The sequence below is a fragment of the Phyllobates terribilis genome, unplaced genomic scaffold (genome assembly GCF_046119375.1).
Source record: "Phyllobates terribilis strain yellow unplaced genomic scaffold, ASM4611937v1 Scaffold_11__3_contigs__length_659146591, whole genome shotgun sequence".
Lineage (NCBI taxonomy): Eukaryota > Metazoa > Chordata > Amphibia > Anura > Dendrobatidae > Phyllobates > Phyllobates terribilis.
The window spans coordinates 308122907-308145023 of record NW_027362771.1 but is presented as its reverse complement, the minus strand read 5'-3'; the positions used below and the strand labels follow the sequence as shown (position 1 = coordinate 308145023).

General features: G+C 46.2%; 1 long non-coding RNA gene across 1 annotated transcript; it reads left to right on the top strand.

Moving 5' to 3' along the window:
• The first annotated feature begins 580 nt into the window (after positions 1-580).
• Positions 581-8561, top strand: LOC141165111 (uncharacterized). Its single transcript, XR_012251059.1, has 3 exons — positions 581-645; positions 1456-1538; positions 8468-8561. It is a non-coding gene; the product is annotated as an uncharacterized lncRNA (long non-coding RNA).
• Positions 8562-22117: the final 13556 nt, after the last annotated feature.

Sequence of the window (22117 nt, the reverse complement as noted above, 5' to 3'; positions counted from 1 at the left end):
CTTAGTTCTATTGTAGGGACAGATCTCCTTTCTTTCCTTAGTGCTTGTAGCAGATCATAACAGCATTTACACTAGGTGTGCATTGACTGAGCACAGTAGTTATTCAATACTCTGGAATGACTGACCACAACATTTACAATGGACTGTGCACCGACTGACCATAATATTTACACTAGGTGGGGACCGACTGAGCACAGTAATAATACCATACTGTGGACTGACTGTCTATATCATTTGCACTAGTCTGTGGACTAACTGACCACAACATTCACAATAGATTATAGACCGGCTCATCTCAGCCTTAACACTAGTTGTGGACTTATTAACCACAGTATTTATGGTGAACTAAGGACCGATTGTTTCTAATAATTACACTACACTGTGGACTGACTGACCACAACATTTACAGTAGACTGTGGACTGACTGACTACAGCTTTTACAATAAACTGTGGATAGACTAACCACAGTCATTATCCCTGAGATAAGTAATTTTGGCCCTAGTGTGTTATTGGTGTGTATAGCATGTAGCAGGAACATATCATATAGTTTGTCGTTTTACAGGTGACTGAAACCCAATGAGATAATAGAACGTGAAATTTTTGTTTGTGGACTCCAAGAAGAGAATCAGAGGAATCACATAACAGGTAATTAATTCTCGTATTAATTACTGATAATCGTTGGTCTAGGCTTAAGTTCTAGACTGGTTGAGGTGTAATAACGCCCACCTTCCTGATACATGACAATATACAGTTTTTTTTCAAATGTATATCTTCTATACACACCTCCTAGTATAACACCACCATATCTCAGGAACAGAGATAAGGAACATTTCTTCTCATTATCCTTCGTCTTTTATTTCATAACACACCTGCTCTCAGCGGTGACACAATCAATACCATGATTACGCGAGACTAACCACAGCATTCACCCTAGACCAGGGACTGACAGAACACAGCATTTACACTAGGTGTGAATTGACTGAGCACAGTAGTTATACAATACTCTGGAATGACTGACCGCAACATTTACAATCGACTTTGCAACGACTGACCATAGTATTTACAGTAGGTGGGGACCGACCGAGTACAGTAATAATACCATACTGTGGACTGACTGTCTATATCATTTGCACTAGTCTGTGGACTAACTGACCACAACATTCACAATATATTATAGACCGGCTCATCCCAGCATTAACACTAGTTGTGGACTTATTAACCACAGTATTTATGCTGAACCAAGGACCGATTGATTCTAATATTTACACTACACTGTGGACTGACTGACCACAGCATTTACAGTAGACTGTGGACTGACTGACTACAGCTTTTACAATAAACTGTGGATAGACTAACCACAGTCATTATCCCTGAGATAAGTAACTTTGACCCTAGTGTGTAATTGGTGTGTATAGCATGTAGCAGGAACATATCATATAGTTTGTCTTTTTACAGGTGACTGAATCCCAATGAGATATTAGAACGTGAAATTTTTGTTTGTGGACTCCAAGAAGAGAATCAGAGGAATCACATAACAGGTGTTACGGGTCCGGGAGGTGGAACCTGTGTGCCGAGGTGCAAGGAGGAACCCAGAGGGGCGTGACTAAGTATCATCCCGAACCGACCCTGGTCGGACGGCGGCTAACGACTCCGTGACCAGGGAGGATCCGGGCAGAGGGACCAGGTGCTACTCTGGGGACGACCTTGTAAGAGAGCAGGTGGCTCCCACGGGTCAGATGGCTGGGACTGACCGGTATAACGGATGGACACGGCAAGCAGGCAGAAGTCTCTGGTTAGCTGACGGGTGGTCACAGTACGTGACAGCAGAGCGAGTAGCAGTCTCTAGGTTTACCAAGCAGGTGGTCACAGCAAGTGACGGCAGAGTCTCCAGGCAGGCTGGCAGGAAACAGGCGGGTGCTCCCAGGTGAGTGGGCAGACAGACAAGGCTGGTAACAAGCAGGTAACAGGTGGGCGCTCCCAGGTGAGCGGGCTGACGGACACAGCAGGTAACAGGCGGGTGCTCCCAGGTGAGCGGACTGACAGCCAAGGCAGGTAACAGGTGAGCGCTCCAGGTGAGCAGGCTGGCAGGCTCGGCAGGTAACGGGCAGATAACTGGCTGGCAGGCAGGACGAGAAGTCAAGCTAACAGCGGGACCTGAGGGCTGAAGCAGAGATAAGAAACTGTGCAACAACTTTGCTCGGGCACCTCCATTTTGGAGGAGGTGCCTTATATATGGGAGGTACTCCGGCAATTGGCCGGGGACTCCTTAGGACGGCGCGCGCGGTCCCTTTAAGGGAGGGGGAGCGCGCGCGCGCCCTAAGCACGGTGCCGGAGAAGGAGCGCGCGCCGGCAGCAGCAGGGAGAGAAGCGCTGGAGGACGCCGCGCCAGGAGCGGGAAGGTGAGAGGGACGGCGTCTCTGCCTAGCAAGGGGCAGAGACGCCGATGCTACAGTACCCCCCCCTTTAGGCCCCCTCTGTTATTGGCCTGAAAGAAATTTTTCAAGGAGAAGCGGGGCGTTGATTTTTTCCCTGTGTTCCCAAGTTCTCTCCTCAGGACCAAACCCCTTCCAATCTACCAGAAAAAAGGTCTTTCCTCTTACCCTCTTGGTGGCCAGAATACTCTCTACCTCAAAAACGTCCTCAGCGGAAACCGGAGCAGGGGAAGTACCTGGATTGTTGGAAAAAGTGTTAAAGACAACGGGTTTGAGGAGAGATACGTTAAAGGAGTTGGGAATCCGTAAGGTGGCCGGGAGTTTTAACTTGTAGGCCACTGGATTAATTTGCTTGAGGATTTCGAAAGGGCCGATGAAACGAGGACCCAACTTGTAGGAGGGTATCTTGAGCCGCACATGTTTGGAGGAGAGCCAAACCTTATCTCCCGGACGGAATTGAGGCGGTTCCAGATGCCTCTTATCAGCATATCTCTTCATCCGCTCGGAGGACTGAAGAAGTGCGGATTTAGTACTCTCCCAAATGGTGGAAAATTCGCTGACAAGAGACTCTGCGGCAGGGCTGTCCACAGAAGCGGAGACGGGAAAAGGAATCCGGGGATGTTGGCCATAGACTATGAAGAACGGGGACTTGGAAGAGGATTCGCTCTCGTGGTTATTATATGAGAATTCGGCCCATGGTAGGAGGTCCACCCAATCAGAATGGTGGGCATTAACGAAGTGCCGGAGGTAACTGGTAAAGATCTGATTGATCCGCTCCACTTGACCATTGGACTGAGGATGGTAAGCGGAGGAGAAATCCAGGGTGACATCCAGCAGTTTACATGTGGCTCTCCAGAAGCGTGAGGTAAACTGAAACCCACGATCCGACACGATGTGGAGGGGTAGGCCATGGAGACGGAAGATATGGCGGATAAAGTCTTTAGCCAGCTCAGATGCAGACGGGAGACCAGGCAGGGGAATGAAGTGGGCCATTTTAGAAAAGCGGTCTGCGATCACCCAAATGACTGTACACCCAGCAGAAACAGGAAGATCGGTAATGAAGTCCATGGCGATGTGTTGCCACGGGGCAACAGGTATGGGAAGCGGCAGGAGATGACCAGCTGGTAAGTGTCTGGGAACTTTGTTGTGGGCACAAGATGAACAGGCCGAGACGAAGTCTACCACATCCTTACGCATGGTAGGCCACCAGTAATGCCGGGTAATGAGCAGGAAGGTCTTCTTTTGGCCAGCATGGCCAGCTAGTTTAGAAGAATGACCCCAGCGAAGAACCTTCTCACGGTCTGGAACCGCTACAAACGTCTTGCCGGGGGGAAGACGAGTCAAATCCAAGGGGGCCACATTCATCACCTTGGAGGACTCAATAATGTGCATAGGCTCCTCCTCTTGATCGGAGGACAGGAAGGATCGGGACAAGGCATCAGCTTTGACATTCTTGTCCGCCGGGCGGAAATGCAGGATGAAGTCGAAGCGGGCAAAAAACAAAGACCACCGAGCCTGACGCGGATTAAGTCTCTGGGCATTTTGAAGATATGCCAGATTTTTGTGATCTGTGTAAATGATCACCGGGTATAGAGCCCCTTCAAGCAAGTAGCGCCACTCCTCCAGCGCCAATTTAACGGCTACCAATTCTCGGTCTCCTATGGAGTAGTTGCGCTCAGAAGAGGAGAAGATTCTGGAGAAGAAGCCGCAGGTTACCATTCTGCCGGAAGAAGATTTTTGGGTAAGCACTGCTCCGGCTCTGGAAGAGGAGGCATCAACCTCCAGGTAGAATTGTTTATTGCAGTCTGCACGGTGCAGAACTGGGGCAGAGGAGAAGGCTTGCTTTAAGGAGAGGAAGGCCTCCTCGGCTTTGAGCGACCAAACCTTGCGATTTGCCCCCTTGCGGGTGAGCGCAGATATGGGAGCAGTCCGGGACGAGAAGTGTGGAATGAAAAGACGATAGTAATTGGCGAAGCCCAGGAATCGCTGTATCGCCTTCAACCCCTCCGGACGGGGCCACATAAGAACAGCAGAGAGCTTCTCAGGATCCATTCGTAGGCCTGTCTGGGAGATAACATAGCCCAGGAATGGAAGAGAGGTCTGCTCGAAGAGGCACTTCTCATATTTTGCGTAGAGGTGGTTCTGACTGAGCCTAAGCAGGACCTGACGAACATCCCTCCGGAGTGTGGGAAGATCCGGAGAGAAGACCAAGATATCGTCCAGCTATACCACCACGCAGGAGTAAAGAAGGTCACGGAAGATGTCGTTGACCAGTTCTTGGAAGACGGCGGGAGCATTGCAGAGGCCGAAGGGCATCACACGGTACTCATAGTGTCCGTCCCGGGTATTAAATGCCGTTTTCCACTCGTCTCCTTGACGGATACGGACCAGATTATACGCTCCACATAGATCCAGCTTGGAAAAGATCCTGGCGCCTTTAAGGCGATCAAACAACTCGGAGATGAGGGGCAGGGGGTATTTATTTTTTACGGTGATCTGATTGAGTCCTCTATAGTCAATACAGGGGCGTAGTGAGCCATCCTTTTTTTTTGACAAAGAAGAATCCGGCTCCCGCCGGGGAGGTAGACTTCCGGATGAACCCCCTAGCCAGATTCTCCTCTTTGTACTCTGACATGGCCCGGGTCTCGGCTGCAGACAACGGATAAATACGCCCACGGGGTGGAGTGGCGCCAGGTACCAAGTCGATCGGGCAATCATATGGCCTAGGAGGTGGTAATGTCTCTGCCTCCTTTTTACCGCCGAAGACGTCTGCATAGGGCCAGTAAGGAGCCGGAAGACCGGGTAAATTAGCTGGAGTGGGTAGTGGACGAACCGGGCGAACCGGAACCAGGCAGGTCCCATGGCAGTCTGGGCCCCACCGGAGTACTTCACCGGATTGCCAGTTCAACACGGGTTCATGCGTCTGGAGCCAAGGTAGGCCTAGCAATAGGGAGTGAGAGAGTCCGGGTAGCACATGGAAGAAGATCTTTTCAGAGTGCAGCATTCCCACCTGCAGGGTTATGGGTTCCGTGACGAGCAGGATGGTCACCGGTAGCAGTCTTCCATCCACGGAGGCAACAGACAAAGGTTCAGCCAGAGGTTTGGTGGGAATTCGGTATTTCTCTACTAGGGACTGGGAAATGAGATTTCCAGCAGCTCCAGAATCTAGCTGAGTGAGTACAAAGTGACGGTTCTCTCCCCAGGAGATAGAAACAGACAGAGTCAGGGATGGAGAGGGTTAACTTTTATCTAGGACGACCTCTCCGAGCGGTCCTAGACACCGGAGTTTCCCGTCCTCTCCGGGCAGGAACGAATCAGGTGCTCCTTACTGCCACAACAGAAACAGCTCCCCTCGGCTCGGCGTGACTCTTGGCGAGATTTGACCATCTTGGTCTGGTCGATCTGCATGGGCTCGGGTGAGTGCGCCCGGGGAGTGACAGATGAAGAGACAGGTCTCTGGAAAGTAGGAGCAAGGCGGGGAAACCTCCTCTCACGGGTGGTCTCTTTGGTAAGTTCCTGGAACCGGATGTCAATTTGGGTAGCTAGTGTCACCAAGTCATCCAGGGTGGTTGGAATGTCCCGACCGGCAAGTTCGTCTTTAATCCGACCGGAAAGGCCCTCCCAGAAGACGGACACCAGAGCCTTGTTATCCCAGGCAAGCTCAGAAGCGAGGGTACGGAACCGTATGGCATATTGGCCCACGGTGAGACTCCCTTGGCGGAGACGTAGCAGAGAGGAGGCTGATGAGGTCTTTCGTCCCGGTTCATCGAAGACTTTCCGGAAAGCAGTGAGGAAAGCTGACAAGTTGGATACCAGGGGATCCCCTCTTTCCCACAGGGGATTAAGCCAAGCCAGTGCTTCCCCAGTGAGATGGGACATGATGAAGGCCACTTTGGCCCGGTCGGAGGTAAAATGATGTGCCAAGAGTTCAAAGTGCAGGGTGCACTGGTTAATGAAGCCTCGAGCCAAGGCGGGGTCTCCACTAAAACGAGGCGGTGCAGAGAGCCGGAGACCAGGACCGGGTACCATGGTATTGACGGGCAGCGGCGCTGCCGAGGCGTGAGTCATGCGACTGGAGGCAGGTCCTGGTGGAGCAGTCAGTGTGTCCAGGTGGGAGTTGACATTACGCAGGTGGTTCAGGATGGATTCCTGTTGGGATCTCTGACGGGAGACTTCGTGGAATAGGTCAGAGAGCGAGGGAGCTTGGGTGCCACCGGGTTCCATGGGCCGAGCAAACTGTTACGGGTCCGGGAGGTGGAACCTCTGTGCCGAGGTGCAAGGAGGGACCCAGAGGGGCGTGACTAAGTATCAACCCGAACCGACCCTGGTCGGACGGCGGCTAACGACTCCGTGACCAGGGAGGATCCGGGCAGAGGGACCAGGTGCTACTCTGGGGACGACCTTGTAAGAGAGCAGGTGGCTCCCACGGGTCAGATGGCTGGGACTGACCGGTATAACGGATGGACATGGCAAGCAGGCAGAAGTCTCTGGTTAGCTGACGGGTGGTCACAGTACATGACAGCAGAGCGAGTAGCAGTCTCTAGGTTTACCAGGCAGGTGGTCACAGCAAGTGATGGCAGAGTCTCCAGGCAGGCTGGCAGGAAACAGGCGGGTGCTCCCAGTTGAGCGGGCAGACAGACAAGGCTGGTAACAAGCAAGTAACAGGTGGGCGCTCCCAGGTGAGCGGGCTGACGGACACAGCAGGTAACAGGCGGGTGCTCACAGGTGAGCGGACTGACAGCCAAGGCAGGTAACAGGCAGGTAACAGGTGGGCGCTCCCAGGTGAGCGGGCTGACGGACACAGCAAGTAACTGGCGGGTGCTCCCAGGTGAGCGGACTAACAGCCAAGGCAGGTAACATGCAGGTAACAGGTGAGCGCTCCAGGTGAGCAGGCTGGCAGGCTCGGCAGGTAACGGGCAGATAACTGGCTGGCAGGCAGGACGAGAAGTCAGGCTAACAGCGGGACCTGAGGGCTGAAGCAGAGATAAGAAACTGTGCAACAACTTTGCTCGGGCACCTCCATTTTAGAGGAGGTGCCTTATATATGGGAGGTACTCCGGCAATTGGCCGGGGACTCCTTAGGACGGCGCACGCGGTCCCTTTAAGAGAGGGGGAGCGCGCGCGCCCTAAGCACAGTTCCGGGGAAGGAGCGCGCGCCGGCAGCAGCAGGGAGAGAAGCGGGAAGGTGAGAGGGACGGCGTCTCTGCCTAGCAAGAGGCAGAGACGCCGATGCTACAAGAGGTAATTAATTCTCGTATTAATTACTGATAATCGTTTGTCTAGGCTTAAGTTTTAGACTGGCGGAGGTGTAATAACACCCACCTTCCTGATACATGACAATATACTGTGTTTTTTCAAATGTATATCTTCTATACACAACTCCTAGTATAACACAACCATAGTTCAGGTACAGAGATAAGGAACATTTCTTCTCATTAGCCTCCGTCTTTTATTTCATAACACACTTGCTCTCAGCGGTGACACAATCAATACCATGATTACGCGAGACTGACCACAGCATTCACCCTAGACCAGGGACTGAGAGAGCACAGCATTTACACTAGGTGTGCATTGATTGAGCACAGTAGTTATACAATACTCTGGAATGACTGACCACAACATTTACAATAGACTGTGCACCGACTGACCATAATATTTACACTAGGTGGGGACCGACTAAGTACAGTAATAATACCATACTGTGGACTGACTGTCTATATCATTTGCACTAGTCTGTGGACTAACTGACCTCAACATTCACAATAGACTATAGACCGGCTCATCTCAGCCTTAACACTAGTTGTGGACTTATTAACCACAGTATTTATGGCGAACTAAGGACCGATTGTTTCTAATAATTACACTACACTGTGGACTGACTGACCACAACATTTACAGTAGACTGTGGACTGACTGACTACAGCTTTTACAATAAACTGTGGATAGACTAACCACAGTCATTATCCCTGAGATAAGTAATTTGTGTAATTGGTGTGTATAGCATGTATATTATCATATAGTTTGTCTTTTTACAGGTGACTGAATCCCAATGAGATATTAGAACGTGAAATTTTTGTTTGTGGACTCCAAGAAGAGAATCAGAGGAATCACATAACAGCTAATTAATTCTCGTATTAATTACTGATAATTATTGGTCTAGGCTTAAGTTCTAGACTGGCGGAGGTGTAATAACACCCACCTTCCTGATACATGACAATATACTGTATGTGTTTTTTCAAGTGTATATTTTCTATACACAACTCCTAGTATAACACCACCATATCTCAGGTACAGAGAAAAGGAACATTTCTTCTCATTATCCTCCGTCTTTTATTTCATAACACACCAGCTCTCAGCGGTGACACAATCAATACCATGATTACACGAGACTGACCACAGCATTCACCCTAGACCAGGGACTGACAGAACACAGCATTTACACTAGGTGTGCATTGACTGAGCGCAGTAGTTATACAATACTCTGGAATGACTGTCTATATCATATATATCATATATATATATCATCTATAGCATGTAGCAGGAACATATTATCATATAGTTTGTCTTTTTACAGGTGACTGAATCCCTAAGAGATATTAGAACGTGAAATTTTTGTTTGTGGACTCCAAGAAGAGAATCAGAGGAATCACATAACAGCAGACATAATAGGATCCCAATCATCCTTCTCCACTTATTACAGACAGTCCATCAGCATGTCTTTAAGTGCAGACACGAATCCAACATGTCTCACCTTCATGAGAACAAAACTTTGCATCATCCAGTTTCCTCAGAGCATATTTCATGTCTTCCTTGCGAATAAACTCCACACATAATTAACGACAACCAACTCTTATCCATTGCGTCCACTCATGCCGTCCTCAGCATCCTGTGGTTCCTGAATTAAATCCAATGAGTGTGAATTTCCTGGTATTCAATCCATTGAAACTGGCACAGCTCCTGTAGTTGCCGCTTCTTGTTGCTGCTGTATCTCCTCTCCGGTCCTCCTCTCAAGGCCGGGCTGGTGGGGTTGGACATTGTAGCATCCGAAACCCGCTGTGTATGCCTCACCTATGGTCTGCTGGGTCTGTATATATGCCTCCCTGGTTGTGGAACCCTTTGGACGGTGTATGTTAACACCAGTCCCTTTGCAGCTCCCCCAGATTCTCTGAGCTGAGTAGGTTCCCACTGTTAACAAACAAAGCAGCACACTGCAAAGCTAAGCATGCAAACATGAAATATATGAAATTTGAATAGCATTACTGCTGTAGAAAAAAAGAAATAAATGAGAAATATTAGCGCATAAATTGGCCAATTCATGTGTACCTGGTAGCCACATTAAGGCGTCTCTCAAAATACCAGGACCTTATCAATGTGAATACCTCTCAAAGAGACTATGTCTGCTTGTGTGTGGGATAATAAGATCCTGCTGCAATTAAAATCACCTGTGGCATAGAGGCGGAGTGCTCCGTCAAAGCTTATTCATGGAAACAGAAAAAACTGACTGGCACTTCCAAAACAAGAAATAGGTGTGAACAGGTGCTTACTTAGGAGCAGCTACCTCCATAAACAACTATCAAACAAAGCAGCACATTGTAACGCTAAGTGTGCGAACATGAAATATATGAAATTTGAATCCGTATGCCGTCCATTTTTTTTTCCACACCCATTGACTTGCATTGGCGAGTCTCATCCGATATATTGTGCTGCTTTTGTTTGTTAGTTGTTTATGGAGGTAGCTGCTCCTAAGTAAGCACCTGTTCACACCTATTTCTTGTTTTGGAAGTGCCAGCCAGTTTTTTCTGTTTCCATGTATAGGATCCCACTGTTGCCACCAAAATGTTTAGATCCGGGGTCTTCCATGGGCGTAATACTACTCAGACCACTAAGGGTGAGGGTAAAACAGTGTGGCAATACTTTACTGAACCACAAAAAGGCAACAAACAGAACAGTCCCAGCAAATACCCAAGATGGTTCAACATTACACAGTCTCACCCTTCTGCTGGCTCGCCTGGGATAGAACAGCTGCGACTTTGGGACTTTCAAGGCTAATAGTTCACATTTGTTCTTTCAAGTACACATCCACAGGGCAAGGGTTAGGGAGGGTATTATTCCACAGGGATCAGGTCTCATTATTTGAGCATTTAATCAATTTACATAGTTGGTATAGCATGGGGCTCTTGTAAATAAACATCTAGCTGGCTTTAGTACAATATGCAATTAGCATAGTAACCAACATCATTGGTTCAAAACCAAAAGAAGACAACATTCAGGGTTATACAAATACTGGTCTGTCCTTCTTGACCCACCAAAGAAACACACATACATTCACATATCAACACAAACACAATAGTGTATTTCTCTTGGCTTAACAAATCTAGACGTCTGGCTGATTAAGATAAGAAGCTGTTTCATCATACAGCCACCTTACACTTTTTAATTAAATCTGAAATTCTACATTTCAATTGCATCTCAGTTGTTTCATTTTAATTCCAAAATAGTGGCATGCAGAGCCCAAATCATGAAGATTCTGTCACTGTCCAAATATTTCTGGAACTGTACATCAAGAGACCTAGGGGGACTGTAAGCAGTGACTTCTGACAATTTACATCTGAGGTCACAAAATGAAGGAGAGAGACCTGAGTGGTGCAAGAGCCAGTAATGGCCACGTGCACACATTGAGTATTTGGTAAGTTTTTTTTACCTCAGTATTTGTAAGCCAAAATCAAGAGTGGAACAGTCAGAGCAAAAGTATAATAGAAACATGTCACAGATTCTGAATATTTTTCACACACTCCTGGTTTTGACTTACAGGTCAAAAGGTACAATATAACTATATAAAGTGTTTTTTATACATCATTACAGCGCCATTTTTAATGAAAAAAAACGTGTTACTGATGCACATTGCATTACTAACAATGTACTGGGGACAGTTTAGATGCTTGAAATGACGTGACAGGTTCCCTTTAAAAAACAAGCTATAGAAATTGGCACAATTGTACCGACCCTTAGCATAAAGTAAGCAGATATGTGCAGGACAATGAATTGGTCTTTTTTCATTTTCCACATTAAAGGGGTTGTTCACTACTTTTACACTGATCCCCTACCCTATGAATAGAGCATCAATGTATGATCGCCCGGGGTCCCGATATACGCAGATGAGATGTAACCAATAGAATAACATTGGTCCGAGTGCAATCCGATTTTTTATCGGATTGCACTCGTCTGTTTTTCTCGCATATGAGTATGAGCCCTAAGAGAGCATATTTGCTTTGCAGCGCTGGGGTCCAGGGTTCAAATCCCACAAAGGACAACATCTCTCAGGAGTTTCTGTGTTCTCCTTGTATGTGTTCATTCTGGTTTTCTCCCACACCCCAAAGACATAGTGATCGTGACCCCTAAAATAGTGATGATGATGTCCATAGAGTGCTGTGGAATTCGGTGGTACAAGTATTATATTAACCCCTTTGAAGCCCAAGACGTACTAATACGTATTTGCGCCCTGGGCTTTAAGAACCTGATAAGTATTAGTACGTATCACAGCTGACACCCGGTGCTACAGTGAGGTCCATATATATTTGGACAGAGACAACATTTTTCTAATTTTAGTTCTAGACATTACCACAATGAATTTTAAACAAAACAATTCAGATGCAGTTGAAGTTCAGGCTTTCAGCTTTCATTTGAGGGTATCCACATTAAAATTGGATGAAGGGTTTAGGAGTTTCAGCTCCTTAACATGTGCCACCCTGTTTTTAAAGGGACCAAAAGTAATTGGACAATTGACTCCAAGGCTATTTCATGGACAGGTGTGGGCAATCCCTTCGTTATGTCATTCTCAATTAAGCAGATAAAAGAACTGGAGTTGATTTGAGGTGTGGTGCTTGCATTTGGAAAGTTTTGCTGTGAAGTAAACATGCGGTCAAAGGAGCTCTCCATGAAGGTGAAACAAGCCATCCTTAAGCTGCAAAAACAGAAAAAACCCATCCGAGAAATTGCTACAATATTAGGAGTGGCAAAATCTACAGAAAGAAAGCACTGGTGAACTCATCAATGCAAAAAGACCTGGGTGCCCACGGAAGACAACAGTGGTGGATGATCGCAGAATAATCTCCATGGTGAAGAGAAACCCCTTCACAACGGCCAGCCTAGTGAATAACACTCTCCAGGAGGTAGGCGTATCAATATCCAAATCTACCATAAAGAGATGACTGCATAAAAGTAAATACAGAGGGTTCACTGCACGGTGCAAGCCACTCATAAGCATCAAGAATAAAAAGGCTAGACTGGACTTTGCTAAAAAACATCTAAAAAAGCCAGCACAGTTCTGGAAGAACATTCTTTGGACAGATGAAACCAAGATCAACCTCTACCAGAATGATGGAAAGAGAAAAGTATGGCGAAGGCGTGGTACAGCTCATGATCCAAAGCATACCAGATCATCTGTAAAACACGGCGGAGGCAGTGTGATGGCCTGGGCATGCATGGCTGCCAGTGGCACTGGGTCACTAGTGTTTATTGATGATGTGACACAGGACAGAAGTAGCCGAATGAATTCTGATGTATTCAGAGCCATACTGTGTGCTCAGATCCAGCCAAATGCAGCCAAACTGATTGGTCGTCGTTTCATACTACAGATGGACCTTGACCCAAAACATAAAGCCAAAGCAACCTAGGAGTTTATTAAAGCAAAGAAGTGGAATATTCTTGAATGGCCAAGTCAGTCACCTGATCTCAACCCAATTGAGCATGCATTTCACTTGTTAAAGACTAAACTTCAGACAGAAAGGCCCACAAAAAAACAGCAACTGAAAACCACCGCAGTGAAGGCCTGGCAGAGCATCAAAAAGAAGGAAACACAGCTTCTGGTGATGTACATGAGTTCAAGACTTCAGGCAGTCATTGCAAACAAAGGGTTTTCAACCAAGTACTAGAAATGAACATTTTATTTACAATTATTTAATCTGTCCAATTACTTTTGGTCCCTTTAAAAACAGGGTGGCACATGTTAAGGAGCTGAAACTCCTAAACCCTTCATCCAATTTTAATGTGGATACCCTCAAATGAAAGCTGAAAGTCTGAACTTCAACTGCATCTGAATTGTTTTGTTTAAAATTCATTGGGGTAATGTCTAGAACCAAAATTAGAAAAATGTTGTCTCTGTCCAAATATATATGGACCTAACTATATGTGCAGGGAGCCGTCCCGCACCACTCCCGGCACATTAACCCCCGCAATGCTGCGATTGAAGTCGATCGCAGCATTGCGGTGGCAAGGGGAGTTGATCGGGATACTCACCTTTCCTGCCAGCGTCCAGCGATGTCTGCCGCGGCTTCCCGGATGTAGCTATGACGATCCGATGTCATCACGACAACATCCGGGTCACCAGACAGCAGGAAGATATTTTGGTCATGCGCAGTGCATGACCAAAGTATCTTCTGCATCTGCAGCACTGACAGCCTGTAGAGCACAACTCCATCCCTGTGCTATACAGGCGATAAAAATAAAAAAAAAGTGAAAGTCCCATAGTGGGACAAAGAATAAAAGTAAAAAAATGTGTTTAAAAATGAAAAAAAAAATTGTAAAAATATTTAAAAAAAAATCCACCAAAAATAAAAATATAATGTACCCATCAATAAATATTATTATGAAAAAAAAAAACAATAAAAGTATACATATTTGGTATCGCCGCGTCCGGAACGACCTGACCTATAAAACTGTGTCACTAGTTAACCCCTTTAGTGAACACGGTAAAAAAAAACAAAAAAAAAACGAAGCAAAAAACAATGCTTTATCATCATACCGCCAAACAAAAAATGGAGTAACACACGATCAAAAAGACAAATATAAATAAAAATGGTACAGCTGAAAATGTCATCTTGTCCTGCAAAAAACAAGCCGCCATACAGCTCCATCAGCCGAAAAATAAAAAAGTTATAGCTCTCAGATTGAAGTAATGTAAAAAAATAATTTTTTCTATAAAATAGCTTTTATTGTGTAAAAGCAACAAAACATAGAAAAACTATATAAATGTGGTACCCCTGTAAACGTACTGACCCGAAGAATAAAGCTTCCTTATCAATTTTACCACACGCGGAACAGCATAAAAAAATATAAAAAAAAATAATTCCTGAATTGTTGGTTTTTGTTTATTCTGCCTCCCAAAAATCGGAATAGAAAGTGATCAAAAAATGTCACGTGCCTGAAAATGGCACCAATAAAAACATCAACTCATCTCGCAAAAAACAAGCCGTCACATGACTCTGTAGGCCAACATATGGAAAAATTATAGCTCTCAAAATATGTCAATGCAAAAACTAGATTTTACAAAAAAATTAGTCTTTTAGTGTGCGACAGCTGTCAATCATAAAAACCCGATATGATTCTGGTATCGCTGAAATCGCACCGACCCGAAGAATAAAGTCATCGAATCACTTATACTGCACGAGGAACGGTGTAAAAAATAAACTCTAGGGTTAGGGATAGGGTTAGGATTGGGCTAGGATTAGGATTGGGCTAGGATTAGGGTTGGGCTAGGATTAGGGTTGGGGTTAGGATTAGGGTTGGGGCTAGGGTTAGGGTTGGGGCTAGGGTTAGGGTTGGGGCTAGGGTTAGGGTTAGGATTTTTTTCAAAAGTAAAAAAAAAAAAAAGATGACGATATGGCGACTAGTGTTGAGCGCAAGTGCTCGCTACTTGAGTTTGGATCGGGTGCTCGGGTATGCACTGAGTATCGCGGGTGCTCAAGTGACATGCTCGAGTCTCCACCCCATATGCTTCGTGGCCAAAAAAAAACTTGCGGGGATTGCCTGCCATGCACGAGAGATTCCCGCATGTTTTTTTTTGGGTGTCTAATAACCGTAAAACATGTGGGCGGGGACTCGAGCATGCATACTTGAGTATCCGATGCAAACTCAAGTATCAAGCACTTGCGCTCAAGACTAATGACTAGAGATGAGCGTTGTTCTACTCGAACTGTTCGCCAATCTCAAATTCGAGCTGTTTTGGGCAGTGTTCGAGCCGTTCGGCGAACACGAACGATTTGAGAAAAATTCGGCTGTTCGAGGTTATGTTCGATAACTGTTCGTGCACCAAAATCATAACTGGATTTTTTCTCAGTAATGATGAAAATTAATGTTAATACGCAGTTTGAGTGTACAGCGGGGTGGGGGGAGGGGCAGGGGATGGATCTCTGCAGTAATAATGAAGATCTCCATTTTTTTTTCTCTTTCCCGCATTTGCAGTGGGGAGGTGCAGTCTGTCAGCCTATCAGCAGCGCACACACGGAGCGATCTGCTGTTTTTCACACAAGCAAGGGCATGTGTCATTGGCAGTGTATGTCACATGTCCTTGCCCTATAAGACCAAGCCATTTTCCCCGTCGCCACCATTTTCTCACTGCTGCAGCTGCGTGTTAGACGGCACCGCTGTTGCTGTGTGCGCTATACCTTGTTAATTTCAAGCCAATTTTCGCACAAATCTACAGATAGCTTGGGAGTAGGGAATAGTTGTGATTGCAGTCCTTTTAAGGACTAGGTTACAGCATTTCCTACGACTTTTATCAGGCAGGTCTGTGCTCTTAAATAGATAGATTGTGGGAGTAAAGACTAATTGTAATTGCAGTCCTTTTCAGGACTAGGTTACATCAGTTCCTATCAGTTTTTGCCAGGCAGGTCTGTGCCAGTGCTGTGCAAGTTTTTTTCACAGCATTTGGCTGAATCTAGCAAAGCTAATCCTTTTTTGGCCTATTGCAGAGTGTGTTAGTCAGTGGAGTAGCCTATCTGTGTTGCAAGATATACCACCTGTGTATAGAATACCAATTTTCTTACTGCACCTAGTGAAGTAAAATCTTTTGGGCATAGCATCATTCTATTAGTCCATCTATACTGACCTCCATCAGGTTGCAAATTGAATATAATTTTTTTCTGCATCTAGCTCTGAAAAAATATTTGGGCATCTAGCAGTGTGTGGGACTTGTTCTATTAGTCCATCTATACTGACCTCCATCAGGTTGCAAACTGAATATAATTTTTTTCTGCATCTAGCTCTGAAAAAATATTTGGCCTTCTAGCAGTGTGTGGGACTTTCTCTATTAGTCCATCTATACTGACCTCCATCAGGTTGCAAATTAAAAATAATTTTTATCTGCATCTACCTCTGAAAAAATATTTGGGCTTCTAGCTGTGTGTGGGACTTGTTCTATTAGTCCATCTATACTGACCTCCATCAGGTTGCAAACTGAATATAATTTTTTTCTGCATCTAGCTCTGAAAAAATATTTGGCCTTCTAGCAGTGTGTGGGACTTTCTCTATTAGTCCATCTATACTGACCTCCATCAGGTTGCAAATTAAAAATAATTTTTATCTGCATCTAGCTCTGAAAAAATATTTGGCCTTCTAGCAGTGTGTGGGACTTTCTCTATTAGTCCATCTATACTAACCTCCATCAGGTTTCAAATTAAAAATAATTTTTATCTGCATCTACCTCTGAAAAAATATTTGGGCTTCTAGCTGTGTGTGGGACTTGTTCTATTAATCCATCTATAGAGACCTCCATCAGGTTGCAAACTGAATATAATTTTTTTCTGCATCTACCTCTGAAAAAATATTTGGGCTTCTAGCTGTGTGTGGGACTTGTTCTATTAGTCCATCTATACTGACCTCCATCAGGTTGCAAACTGAATATAATTTTTTTCTGCATCTAGCTCTGAAAAAATATTTGGCCTTCTAGCAGTGTGTGGGACTTTCTCTATTAGTCCATCTATACTGACCTCCATCAGGTTGCAAATTAAAAATAATTTTTATCTGCATCTAGCTCTGAAAAAATATTTGGCCTTCTAGCAGTGTGTGGGACTTTCTCTATTAGTCCATCTATACTGACCTCCATCAGGTTGCAAATTAAAAATAATTTTTATCTGCATCTACCTCTGAAAAAATATTTGGGCTTCTAGCTGTGTGTGGGACTTGTTCTATTAGTCCATCTATACTGACCTCCATCAGGTTGCAAACTGAATATAATTTTTTTCTGCATCTAGCTCTGAAAAAAATATTTGGCCTTCTAGCAGTGTGTGGGACTTTCTCTATTAGTCCATCTATACTGACCTCCATCAGGTTGCAAACTGAATATATTTTTTTTCTGCATCTACCTCTGAAAAAATATTGGGCTTCTAGCTGTGTGTGGGACTTGTTCTATTAATCCATCTATACAGACCTCCATCAGGTTGCAAACTGAATATAATTTTTTTCTGCATCTAGCTCTGAAAAAATATTTGGCCTTCTAGCAGTGTGTGGGACTTTCTCTATTAGTCCATCTATACTGACCTCCATCAAGTTGCAAATTAAAAATATTTTTTTTTCTGCATCTACCTCTGAAAAAATATTGGGCTTCTAGCTGTGTGTGGGACTTGTTCTATTAATCCATCTATACAGACCTCCATCAGGTTGCAAACTGAATATAATTTTTTCTGCATCTAGCTCTGAAAAAATATTTGGCCTTCTAGCAGTGTGTGGGACTTTCTCTATTAGTCCATCTATATTGACCTCCATCAGGTTGCAAACTGAATATAATTTTTTCTGCATCTAGCTCTGAAAAAATATTTGGCCTTCTAGCAGTGTGTGGGACTTGTTCTATTAGTCCACCTATACTGAGCTCCATCAGGTTGCAAATCGAATATAATTTTTTTCTGCATCTAACCCAGCCAATAGTTTTGGCCTAATACCACAGTTTGGCCACTCAGCTCTGCTCGGTTCCCATCCATTGTTTTTTTGTGCAAACAACTCCAGAGTTGTGAATTAGTTAACCACCAAAATGAGTGGAAAAAGGCCTGCTGCTGGTGGAAAGGGGAATAGGCGTGTTGGGAAGGGGAAAAAAGGTTGTGTCCGTGGGGTAGGTGTTAAAGCAACAGTAACATCTGCAGAAGAAAGACCATCTTCCAGCCAAACTAAAATGTCTACTTCTTTTAGCGGACAATGTGATAAGATCCCTTTCTTACGGCCACGCCAATCGCTACAAATTCCAGATGAGGCACAAAAACAGCAGGTGCTTCAACGGATATCAAGTGCTCCTTTAAGTGGGCTCTCCTCCACATCAACTTCAACATCACAAATACTCCAGTCCTCAAAGGTGTCACCCCAATCGCACTTGCTTCCTCACAGCTCCCAAATCTCCAGCTGCCCGTCTGAGTATGAGGTAGAACAGATGGTTGAGTCTGCAGAGCCGTTTACTCATGCTATAGCCTGGGAATCAGAGGTCGACTCCAGCGCTTCTGTGAATCCAGACGAGGAAATGATCTGCACTGATGCCCAGAATCTTTATGAGTCGGATCCAGGACCAGACGCAGAAGGTTCTGACCATAATGTAGACCCTCATTCCCAAACTGTAACTCCTGTTGGTGGAGACAATGAGGAAGACGATGATGAGACTCAAATACCTGATTGGAGCGACAACTTTAGTTTTTTGTCAGGGCAGGAACAGGTTGGCTCTGAGGACGACGGGTGTGATAACGCACAGGGTGATGATGATGAGGTTGGAGATCCCACTTACTGTCAACCCACAGTCAGCCAAGAGATGAGGTCAGCAGAGGAGGTGGAGGAAGATGCTAGTGACGACGAGGTCAGGTTGCGCCTTCCTGGACAGAGACGTAGTACTGGAAGCACGTCAACAACTGCATCCTCAAACACAACTCTGCCTCTCACCACAAGTCGTGGTGGCTCTTCAGGTCGCATGGGTGCTAAGCCTTGCATAGCCTGGGCATTTTTTCAGATCGATAAAGATGACTCAACTCATGTTATCTGTAACATTTGTCAGCAAAAGCTAAGTAGAGGCCAAAAAATACATAGTTTGAGTACTTCATGCATGAACCGGCACATGGACATGAAGCATAAGTTGCAGTGGGAAGCTCAGTGTGCTACAATGCGGCCTAGCCGGCCGGGCCAGCCACCGTCTGCCATATCTTGTGCATCCGCGGCCTCTTCATCCTCTGTGACTGGGGGGACAGCAGTCACACCTGTTTTGGGGCGCAGACCTGCCACCTCTTTACCCGCAACAGCCAGCGTGATTGGCAGGTCATCATTTTCTTTGGAGGTGGTAACACCAGCTGGTGTTGAGCGCTGTCCGACATCGATAGCACCACCTTTGGATCAAGGCAACCTAACATGTCCGCCTGCATCTTCCTCACAGACCGGCAGTTTGCCGGGGACACCCTTATCAACCCCGTCTAAGCACAATAGCCAGCCCTCGGTCCCTCAGATGTGGACAAGTAAAAGACCATTTCCTCCTAGCCATGAGAAAGCTAAGAGGTTGAAATTCACCATCTGCAAGCTCTTGGCTACAGAAATGCTGCCTTTCCGCCTGGTGGACACAGAGGATTTTCGAGACCTTATGTCCGTCGCAGTGCCCCAGTACCAGATGCCCAGTCGGCACTACTTCTCAAAGAAAGGTGTGCCTGCGCTCCACCAGCATGTCGCACACAACTTCACCGCTTCTTTGAGAAACTCTGTGTGTGACAGGGTGCATTTCACCACAGACACTTGGACGAGTAGGCATGGTCAGGGGCGTTACATGTCGCTGACTGGGCACTGGGTAACTATGGTGACAGCAGGACAAGGGGCTGCTGTCCAAGTCTTGCCGTCCCCACGAGTTGTGCGTCAATCCTCTTTATGTCAAAGTTCCTCCACTGCTTCTGCCTCCTCAACCTCCTCTCGGTCTTCCACCTGCACCCAAAGCCTGTCTGGTCATGCCACAAGCTTTCTAACTGCGCAGAAGGGATCCTGCACACCTCCTTACTATGCTGGCAGTAGGGCTCAACGTCATCAGGCGGTTTTTACTTTGAAATGTCTGGGAAATGTGAGTCACACAGCTGAGGAGTTGTGGTCAGCTCTGGAGAACCAATTTCATGAATGGTTGTCTCCACTGGACCTGAAACCAGGGAAGGCCGTGTGCGACAATGCTGCAAACCTGGGTGCGGCCCTTCGCCGGGGCAATGTCACACACGTGCCTTGTATGGCCCACGTGTTGAACCTGGTTGTCCAGCAATTTTTAGCCCACTATCCCAGACTAGATGGCCTTCTGCAGAGGGCACGGTCGCTGTGTGCTCACTTCCGCCGTTCGCATCCCGCAGCTCAGCGACTTACATCTCTACAGAAGTCGTTGGGCCTGCCACTTCACCGGCTAAAATGCGATGTGCCTACCTGGTGGAATTCAACTCTGCACATGTTGCAGCGACTGTGGCAGCACCGACAAGCCCTGGTGCAATACGTTCTGACGTATAGCCTGGGCCAACGAGATCCAGAGGTGGGGCAAATCACGCTGGAGGAGTGGTCTCAGATCAGGGACCTATGCACCCTTCTGCACAGTTTTGAAATGGCGACGAAGATGTTTAGTGCTGACGATGCCATTATCAGCATGACTATTCCGGTGATTTACATGCTGGAGCACATGTTAAACAGAATTCGGAGTCAGGTGGTGGCACAAGAGGAGGTGGAGGAAGTAGAGGAGGAGGAGTTGTATGCGGAAGGGCTAACATCTGCAAGGTCCAGACGGTCGGCAGCACCAAGGCGGCAGGCATGTGAGGGTGGGGGAGATGGTTTTACCAGGGCGCATGGTAGCAGCCAAACTAGTGAGGAAGGTGCAGGAGCCCAGGAAGAAGTGGAGGACGAACTGATGGAAGACTCATCAGATGAGGGAGACCTTGATCACATTTCTGTTGTGCGAGGTTGGGGGGAGAGGACAGAGGAAGGAAGCATGATTGTTACCTCGCCACCAACACAACAGGGACTTGGTGCTCCTGGATGCGCAACACACATGAGTGCCTTCTTGCTGCACTACCTGCAACATGACCCTCGAATTGTGAGAATTAGAAATAATCCTGACTACTGGGTTGCCACACTGTTAGATCCCCGGTACAAAAGTAAATTTGCCGAAATTATTCCTGCCATAGAAAGAGATGCACGCATGCAGGAGTATCAGCAGAGACTGTTGCAGAATCTTACATGTGCTTTTCCACAAAACACCAGTGGTGCACGTAGTGAATCTCACAGTTCCAACTTGCCAACCGTGGGACCGTCAAGTGTTCAGCACTCAAACCGTAACAGAACCACAGTATCTGCTGGTAACATCAATTTTGCGGAATCATTTCACCACTTTTTTAGCCCATCCTTTGCAAGGCCACAGGAGACAAGAAGTCTGACACATAGTCAATGCCTAGAGACGATGGTACAGAAGTATCTCCAAGTAAACATTGAAGCCATGACTGTGTCACTGGACCCTTGCTCTTTTTGGGCTTCCAATCTGGATAAATGGCCGGAGCTAGCCACTTACGCCTTGGAGATCTAGTCAGGCCCCGCAACCAGCGTTCTGTCTGAACGTGTGTTCAGCGCTGCTGGTGGTGTGCTGACAGATAAGCGCACGCGGCTCTCCACTGATAATGTAGACAGACTCACGTTCATAAAGATGAACAAATCATGGATCCGAAACGACTTTTCTACCCCTGTGTCATCCTGGGGAGAGTAAAAGCTTGATGATTGGTTAAAATCACCCTACCAACCGTTTTAAGCTTTCAAATTACTAATCATGTTTATCTGTATCTTGGCTGGAAAATAATTTGGGCTTTCTAGCAGTGTGCAGCACTGATTCTATTAGGCCATCTATAATAAGCTCCACCAGATTTAAAATTACTAATCATGTTTATCTG